General features: G+C 40.5%; 1 pseudogene across 1 annotated transcript; it reads left to right on the top strand.

The window, feature by feature from the left end:
• The first annotated feature begins 1,592 nt into the window (after positions 1 to 1,592).
• Positions 1,593 to 8,772, top strand: LOC143172116 (syncytin-2-like; annotated as a pseudogene). The gene is made up of 2 exons (XR_012997295.1): positions 1,593 to 2,344; positions 6,851 to 8,772. The product of XR_012997295.1 is annotated as a syncytin-2-like (transcript).
• Positions 8,773 to 9,444: the final 672 nt, after the last annotated feature.

Consider the following 9,444-nt stretch of genomic DNA (forward strand, 5'->3'; position numbering starts at 1 on the left):
GAGGTGCACAAGAAGCTGGGAGGGGGCACAGCCAGGACAGCTGACCCCAACTGGCCAAAGGGATATTCCATACCATGTGACATCATGCTCAGTATATAAACTGGGGAAAGCTGGCCGGGGGGGCCGCTGCTCGGGGACTGGCTGGGCATCGGTTGGCGGGTGGTGAGCAATTGCATTGTGCATCACTTGCTTTGTATATTCTTTCATTATTATTGTTGTTATTATTATTATTAGTATTTTATTTTATTTCAATTATTTAACTGTTCTTATCTCAGTCCACAAGTTTTCTCACTTTTGCTCTTCCGATTCTCTCCCCCATCCCACCGGGGGAGGGGAGAGTGAGCGAGCAGCTGTGTGGTGCTCAGTTGCTGGCTGAGGTTAAACCACAACACCAGCGATAGGACATGAGGAAATGGAATGAAGCTGTGTCAGGGGAAGTTCAGACTGGACATTAGGAAAAGGTTCTTCACTGAGAGGGTGGTCGGTCACTGGAGCAGGCTCCCCAGGGAAGTGGTCACGGCCCCAAGCCTGTCAGAGTTCAAGGAGCGTCTGGACGACGCTCTTAGTCATATAGTTTAATGTTAGGTAGTCCTGCGAGGAACAGGGAGTTGGACTCGATGATCCTTATGGGTCCTTCCAACTCGAGATATTCTATGATTCTATTGTCCTCCTTTTATTTATTTTTTTCAGGATCCCCCAGTTATTTCTCCAGCTCTGGCATGAGACAGACCAGCACCACGTCACAAGAAATCCCCTGTAAGCCTTTTGATGACTTTCATCTATTATTCACTTACCACAAATCCTTGCCATTAACAAACTGCGCTAAGGGAATCCGAACTTTCAAAGCTACAAATCTCCTAATAATTATGGCCGCTTTATAAATGCTTCAGGATTAGCCATGTCATCTGTTTAGAAATTCAAAGCTGTTCTTTATTACTGGATTGAACCTGCCTGCAAACAGCGAAAAGATTGATAATACTGCCACTGATTTCAATAGTGCAGGAGCATTCATTAGACAACATCCTCCTCCCAGACACATCAAGCCCAGTGGCATAAATTTATGCTGTGCTACTGTGCCAGAGGCCCAGAAACCTCCCTCGAGCACACTAACACCAATCCTAGAAGACAGCGTTAGAGTATACTTGACTGCAAGCATGCTCGGGCTTCACGCTGGCTCCTAGCATGCAAACCGAAGGCAGTTTTACAACTATCATCTGCTCTGTAAATTAAGAGTGCCTTTAGTTGCTTTGAAAAATAAGAGCTTATTTAGTCAGCACATTGGCTTCTTCAAAGAGTCTTCAAACTAATTAGCCATACTGAGTTACTATTAAAATACAGAGCTTACATGCAATAACTCTTGACAATAACAGAGCTGGTGCTTTGGTACCAAAGCTATAGAATTAGCACAAACTTCGTCAGATGCATTTTCCTATAGGCTCCAAATTATATTTCAAACTGAATATTTTCCTTTCCTGCGGTGGATGTGGGAATTCACTTACTTCATTTGTAAGTCAAAGCAATAATAATTTTAACCCATGTGCAGATCAAGAGTTTGAATATTCAACAGTGAGAGATAGTGATGGAGGACAAGAGAAATATATTTAGACAAATAATTAGACAATTATTGTGAACCAGGTGTTTACGTAAATCATTACTCTGTCATGTATATGTAGATAATTTATGTTACATTTATATTCTGTCATGTGTTTGATAAAGAGCAGATGTTTGTGCATACCAATTAGTCCTGACCCTCTAAAGATAAAGAACCCTGACCTTCTGAAGATAGAAGACACAGGAACTATAAAAACAGTTTGTTGTAAGGTGGATAATGAGACGGTCTGATAAGCGTAAAGGACCTTCAAGCTGTCAGCAATATATTCAAAGATCAGCGAAACCTGGCGCCAACTAGGTGAAAGGGGACGAGGAAGACTATCAGCCTTCACCGGAATGACCCTGGCCCAGAATTATTTGGAAGATCTGCGCAGACGCAACTAATTAGCAACTAATTAGCATGAGGAGCGAGGATAGGCGTGGTTAGATAATGAATATGTATAGGCGTTATTAGAATATTCATTACTCAATTGTATAAATGAGATGTAACTTTTGTTGTGGGCATGCACGATAGGTGGAGAGATCCCCCGTGCATCCAGCGCGCTGCAAATAAAGAATATACTACTTGGACAAATTCGTGAATCAATTTGGCGACCCAGATGGGACTTCCTCTCTGTCGCGCCGCAGGACCCGTGGAGGATAGGACTCCCTAGGGTACCCCCAGGATTTCCCGGAGGGACTCCTCGACTCACCGGATCACTGCAGGGACAGACAAGGACCCCATTGTTGTAAAGTGAGTATATTCTTTATTTTGGGGTATAACTGGTTATTTGGTGTACAAAAGAGACTGTGCTTTTGTATTTGGGGGTATTTGATAAAGTAAAATACCTTTTGGGTTGTGTGTTAACCAGAGCTCGGTTATCGACAACATTTGGAAAATGGGTGGGCGGGCTTCAGTGGAAATCCCACAAAGAAGCCCTTTGAAATGTATTCTTGTGCATTGGAAGGATATAGTAGGATCAGCGAAAGGAACAGAAAGTAAGAAGGTATTGTGCATTGGAAGGATATAGTAGGATCGACGAAAGGAACGGAAAGTAAGAAGGTATTGGTTAAATATTGCAATCAATGGTGGCCTCTGTATAAGTTAGAAGAGAAAGAGAAATGGCCGGTGAATGGCACTTTAAGCTATAATACTTTACTCCAATTAATGTTATTTTTACGAAGGGAAGGAAAATGGGATGAAGTGCAATATGCGGATAAGCTGTAAAAGGATATCGTGATGATCCAGAACGAGTGGCTAAGCGTTTTGAATTAATAAATAAAAATCTGGATCCAGATTGGGGAGATATTGAAATAATGTTATCAGCTTTATCAGAGACAGAAAAACAAATGATTTTAAAGGTAGCTAGAGCACAGGTACAAGCTCAAGTCACATCTGGAGCCCTTCCCGGGACAGTAGAAACATATATACCCCGGGTAGATCCAAGATGGGATTATAATAACGATAATGATTATAAATTATTAAAAGGATATCAGGAATGGATACGTATTGGTTTGGAGACGGCAATACCTAAATCAGTAAATTGGTCATTATTATATATGATCAAACAAAATTTAAGAGAGACCCCCTCGGAGTTTTTAGATCGACTGCGTATTGGAATGCAAAAATATACCACAATTGATCCAGCATCCGAAGGGGGGAGGATGCAGTTAGTCTCTTTATTCCTAGGACAATCGCTACTGCAACTGTAGCGGCTCTCCAGGCACGGGAGGGAAATAAATATGATAAAAAAAAACAAAAGGAGTGCGCCCTCCCTTGCGGCTAGATCAATGTGCTTATTGTAAAGAAGTGGGTCATTGGAAGAAAGAATGTCCTAAGCAGAAGGCAAAATTCCCGAGGGTAGTGGGAAGTTTGGAAGAGGAAGATTGACGGGGACCTGGAGATCAAACCCCAGCTGATCCCCTGGTTAATATTGAGCGGGGAGTGCAGGAAAGACAATGGAATTTTTAATAGATACTGGAGCGACTTATTCAGTCCTAAATGAAAAACTAATACCAGAAGATGACAATTACGTTCAGGTGGTAGGGGCAATGGGACAAACAGAAAGGGCACATTTTTTAAAGCCCTTACGATATCAAATAGGGAATAATATAGGATTACATCAGTTTTTATATCTGCCCGGTTCCCCAAAATCTTTATTAGGAAGAGATTTGTTAGAAGTATTAGAAGCAGAAATATTTTTCAAGGATGGTCAAATGAAGTTAAAGGTTAAGGAGGAGGAACTAATCTCATTATTAAGTTTAACTGCATTACAGGCTCCGGGAAAGAATGAAGAAATCCCCTCTGAAATTTTAGATCAAGTATATCCCGGAGTTTGGGCTAGTGAAGTCCCAGGTAAGGCAAAACATGTGAAACCTATTAAGATTCACTTAAAACCAGAAGCTCAAATTGTTAGAATTAAACAATATCCCCTCCGATTGAGAGATAGGAAAGGGATAAAAGAAATAATAGAAAAATTCCTGAAATATGGGTTGTTAAAAGAATGTGAATCTGAATACAACACTCCTATTTTACCCATCCAAAAGCCCGACGGCAAAAGTTATAGACTTGTTCAAGATCTTCGGGCAATAAATAAAATAGTAGAGGATTTACATCCAGTGGTAGCCAATCCTTATACATTGCTAACTAAATTAAGAGACGAGTTAATTTGGTTTACCGTCTTGGATCTAAAGGATGCCTTTTTCTGCCTCCCATTGGCTGAAGGAAGTCAGAAACTATTTGCTTTTGAATGGGAAAATCCAGACTCGGGGCGAAAGACTCAGTTAACATGGACTGTATTACCTCAAGGATTTAAAAATAGTCCCACTATTTTTGGGAACCAGCTTGCTAGAGATCTCGAGAACTGGAGTAGCCCTGATGATCAGGGTGTGCTTTTGCAATACGTGGATGATCTATTGATAGCTACCAGCTCACGGGAAAGATGTTTAACATGGACTATAAGCCTGTTGAATTTCTTGGGAATGAAGGGATATCGTGTTTCCCGTTCAAAGGCACAACTTGTGAAAACCCAGGTAACCTATATGGGAATAGAGTTATCAGGGGGACGGCGAGAGTTGGGAGTTGAGCGGAAAGAAGCTATTTGCCAGATGCCAGAACCGCAGACTATCCGGGAATTGAGGACCTTTTTGGGAATGACCGGATGGTGTCGCTTGTGGATAAAAGACTATGCAATAATAGTGAAGCCGTTATATGAATTATTAAAAGAATCTAACCTGAAATTGGAATGGACAGGGGAAGCAAAGAGAGCATATAAAATATTGAAGAAGGAATTAATGAGTGCCCCTGCGTTAGGGATTCCGGACATCAGTAAACCATTTTTACTATACTCATATGAAAGGCAAGGATTTGCCTTAGGAGTATTAGCTCAACAATTAGGTCCATATCGACGCGCTGTAGCTTACTTTTCAAAGAAATTGGATGAAGTCAGCCAAGGATGGCCCTCGTGTTTGCGAGCAGTGGCAGCAGTTGCTATAAATATTTACGAAGCTCGGAAATTTACTTTGGGACAAATAATGACAGTGTTAGTATCACATACAGTCTCAGCCATCTTGGAGCAAAAGGGGACTCATTGGTTGTCTCCTCAAAGATTTTTAAAATATCAGGCGTTGTTGGCTGAACAAGACGACGTCAAAATAATTGTAACTAACATTGTGAACCCAGCCTCTTTCTTCAGCGGAGTGTCAGAAGTACCCTTGGAACATGATTGCATGGAAACAATAGAAGCTGTTTACTCTAGTCGACCTGACTTGCGTGAAACTCCGCTAGAGGAAACAGATGAAGAATTATTTACAGACGGGAGCTGTTTTGTGAAAGAAGGACGACGGTTTGCCGGGTATGCTGTAACTACAACAGACCAGGTAAAAGAATCGGGTCCTTTACCTTCTAGTACTTCCGCCCAAAAGGCTGAAATTATAGCGTTGACAAGAGCTTTGAAATTAACCAAAGGTAAGCGAGTAAACATTTGGACTGATTCGAAATATGCCTTTGGAGTAATTCATGCTCACGGAGCTATTTGGAAAGAGAGAGGACTTTTAACTTCCCAGGGGCAAAAGATAAAACATGCATCAGAGATTCTGGATCTTCTAGAAGCTATAAAATTACCTCGGGAAGTTGCTGTTATGCATTGCAAAGGACACCAAAAGGGAGAAACTAAATTTGAAAAAGGAAATCGATTAGCTGACACAGAAGCTCGCATTGCAGCAGAAAGAAAAATGGTTGAAGGGCTAACTTTGATCCCTGACGGTAATGCCCAAACAATAACTACATCAAGTCTTCCCCAATATGGAAAGGAAGACCACAAACTAATTCACGACTTAAAAGGTAAAAAAGATGCTAATGGATGGGCTTGGACCCTGGAAGGAAAAATAATAGTTCCTTCTAAAATTATTTGGGGTTTAGTAAAATTAGAACATGCTAAGACACATTGGGGTGTGGACCCCACTTATAAGTCAATAAGTAAATATTGGATTGGAAAAGATTTATATACCAAAATTCAACAAGTTATACAACAATGTGAGATTTGTGCTAAAAATAATCCTAAAACAGGTGACAAAGTACGAATAGGGGTCATTGGTAAAGGAAATTACCCAGGACAAGTTTGGCAGATAGATTTTTCGGAATTACCCAGAAAAGGGGGGTTTCGATATTTATTAGTTCTAGTAGACACTTTTTCAGGATGGCCAGAGGCACGTCCGTGTAGAACCAATAAGTCTAGAGAAGTGATAAAATTCATGCTCACTGAATTAATTCCTCGGTTTGGATTACCGGAAACAATATCTTCAGATCGGGGACCACATTTTTGTGCCCAAATAGTGCAAAAGATCAGTCATATCTTAGAAATTGATTGGCAGCTGCATACTCCCTATAGGCCTCAAGCGAGTGGTCAAGTGGAGAAAATGAATCACTTACTGAAACTACAATTAGCTAAAATTAGTCAGGAAGCTAATTTAACATGGCCACAATCCCTACCAATCGCATTATTAAGAATAAGAACTAAACCTAGAAATAAGGAAAACTTGAGTCCTTTTGAAATATTATATGGGAGACCTTATCAACATACCTTTTCAGGAGAAGATCTAAGACAAGTAGGAGAAAGTTATTGGTATGAATATTTGAGAGAATTACATCAACAGATGAGAAAAATTTCTAAACAAGTATTGGGAACTCGAGCTCGTGGATTGGATGGACCTCTACATAGTTTTGAACCAGGAGATTATGTTTTAATCAAAACTATTTCAGGTGATCCTTTAGAGCAAAAATGGAAAGGACCCTTCCAAGTATTACTGACTACTAATACAACTATTAAGGTGCGAGAAAAGAAATCTTGGATACACTACTCTCAAGTAAAGAAGGCCCCTTCTCACTCCCTATGGAAAGCCGAATCAACTGGACCAACTTCATTGCGGTTATTTCGGTAATTGTACAAATTGATCAAATACAGAGCGGTTGGAAAGAAAATACTCACCTATCTTTGGTACAACAAGTGACTGAATTAGTTAATCGAAGCGATTGTTGGGTATGTACTCATCCCCGAACATGGGGAAAAAAGGAATATCATTAATCGGAATTCCAATTCCTTCTAACGTGTCTTGGACAAATTTATAGATAAATACCTCTTGGGATTCGGGGATAGATGCGAAACAAATAAGTATAACAACTCCGGCCCCTCAGGATTCTTACTACACTTGTGTTCAACGATGTAATCCACCTACTGGTATGGGAAAATTATATTGTAGTGATACGGTATATGTAGGAAATCAGACAGCATGTAATAAGACAATAAATATAGGTGTCAATAGTGAGGTGAACAATTCTACCAAATGGCCTGTCCCTGAAGGAAAAGGATGGTATTGGATATGTAATGATACTGCTAGAAAAACGTTACCTGAAAATTGGAAAGGAACTTGCACCTTAGGAGTAGTTATTCCCAATATGACAATACATTCTCGATTAGATAAGGGATTTTTGAGAAGCCCATTAAGATGACTTAAACGAAACAATCCTTTAATTGAGAAACCTACCGCTTTTCATGGTTTTGTAAGATGGTTTTTGCCATGGTTAGGAGTGAGTGAAATTGAGAAAGCACTAGTAAATATTTCGGCTGTTGTAGAAAAATTGGAAAATGCCACTATGGACACAATCCAAGCGCAACAAGAAGAGCTTAAGAGTCTGTCCAAAGTAGTATTGCAAAACAGAATGGCTTTAGATATCCTCCTAGCTGCTCAAGGAGGAGTTTGTATAATGATCAATACTAGTTGTTGCACATATGTTGACCAGAGTGGTCGGGTTTCCACAGACTTGCAGGTAATTTGGGATCAGACTAAAATACTGCATCAGGTTACACAGGATGACACCTCCTGGAGTTTTGAAGAACTCTGGAATAAATTAACATCGTGGTTACCAAATCTTGCTTGGTTGAAGAACCTTTTTATAACCATAATTTTAATAATCATTCTAGGAATAATCATTAGTTGTATGCTTCAATGTTCTCTCATGGTTTATAAGAAAGCAATTAATGAAATCATATAAGATGTAGTAAAAGAATTTACTCATGATACAGAAAAAGGGGGGACTGATGGAGGACAAGAGAAATATATTTAGACAAATAATTAGACAATTATTGTGAACCAGGTGTTTACGTAAATCATTACTCTGTCATGTATATGTAGATAATTTATGTTACATTTATATTCTGTCATGTGTTTGATAAAGAGCAGATGTTTGTGCATACCAATTAGTCCTGACCCTCTAAAGATAAAGAACCCTGACCTTCTGAAGATAGAAGACACAGGAACTATAAAAACAGTTTGTTGTAAGGTGGATAATGAGACGGTCTGATAAGCGTAAAGGACCTTCAAGCTGTCAGCAATATATTCAAAGATCAGCGAAACCTGGCGCCAACTAGGTGAAAGGGGACGAGGAAGACTATCAGCCTTCACCGGAATGACCCTGGCCCAGAATTATTTGGAAGATCTGCGCAGACGCAACTAATTAGCATGAGGAGCGAGGATAGGCGTGGTTAGATAATGAATATGTATAGGCGTTATTAGAATATTCATTACTCAATTGTATAAATGAGATGTAACTTTTGTTGTGGGCATGCACGATAGGTGGAGAGATCCCCCGTGCATCCAGCACGCTGCAAATAAAGAATATACTACTTGGACAAATTCGTGAATCAATAGTGTGAGGGGATGGAAGACACACAACAGAAGACACTGAAAACAAAAACGAAAGCTGAAGTAAAAACATAAAGAAGGTAAAAAATAGTTGCTGTACTACAGACGAGCCATACAGCTGTTCCAGATCAACTTTTACAGGACCGGGGGGGGGGGGGGTTTGCTTAATTTAATGCAAAGGGCACACTAGCCAGAGTCAAAGCCTCCCTCGTAGATGCAGATAGGCTCTCAAGCAAAACAAAGTTTACAACCCCCCCCCAAGATATGCAAAGCCCAGAGAAGCAGACTGCAAGGCTTACAAATTTTAATTCCAAGAGTTTCTGCCCATCCCTGCTTCTAACGGAGAGGGTTTATTTGGCAGATAAGCCTTTGCTACTTTAAAAAAAAAAAATCAAAGGCAACAGCATTACAGGAGAAGAAATTTCCTTTCCCTTTTTTTACTTTCTTTCGTCTGCTCTAGCTGCAGTTGTGCAGGTTTACTTACAGCAGAGACCAGCAGGTATGCATCTGAGGGCTCAGCGCCGCTCCCGCTCCCTCCAAACCGGCTTCCTCTCCCTCCTCCACCACTGCCTGAGCCCGCCTGCCCCACCCACAGCACCCCAGCACTTGCAAGAGCTCTTCCAGCTCACTTGCCTCCCCAAGGGAATAGCCATC

This window comes from Aptenodytes patagonicus, chromosome W, assembly GCF_965638725.1.
Source record: "Aptenodytes patagonicus chromosome W, bAptPat1.pri.cur, whole genome shotgun sequence".
NCBI classification, from domain to species: domain Eukaryota; kingdom Metazoa; phylum Chordata; class Aves; order Sphenisciformes; family Spheniscidae; genus Aptenodytes; species Aptenodytes patagonicus.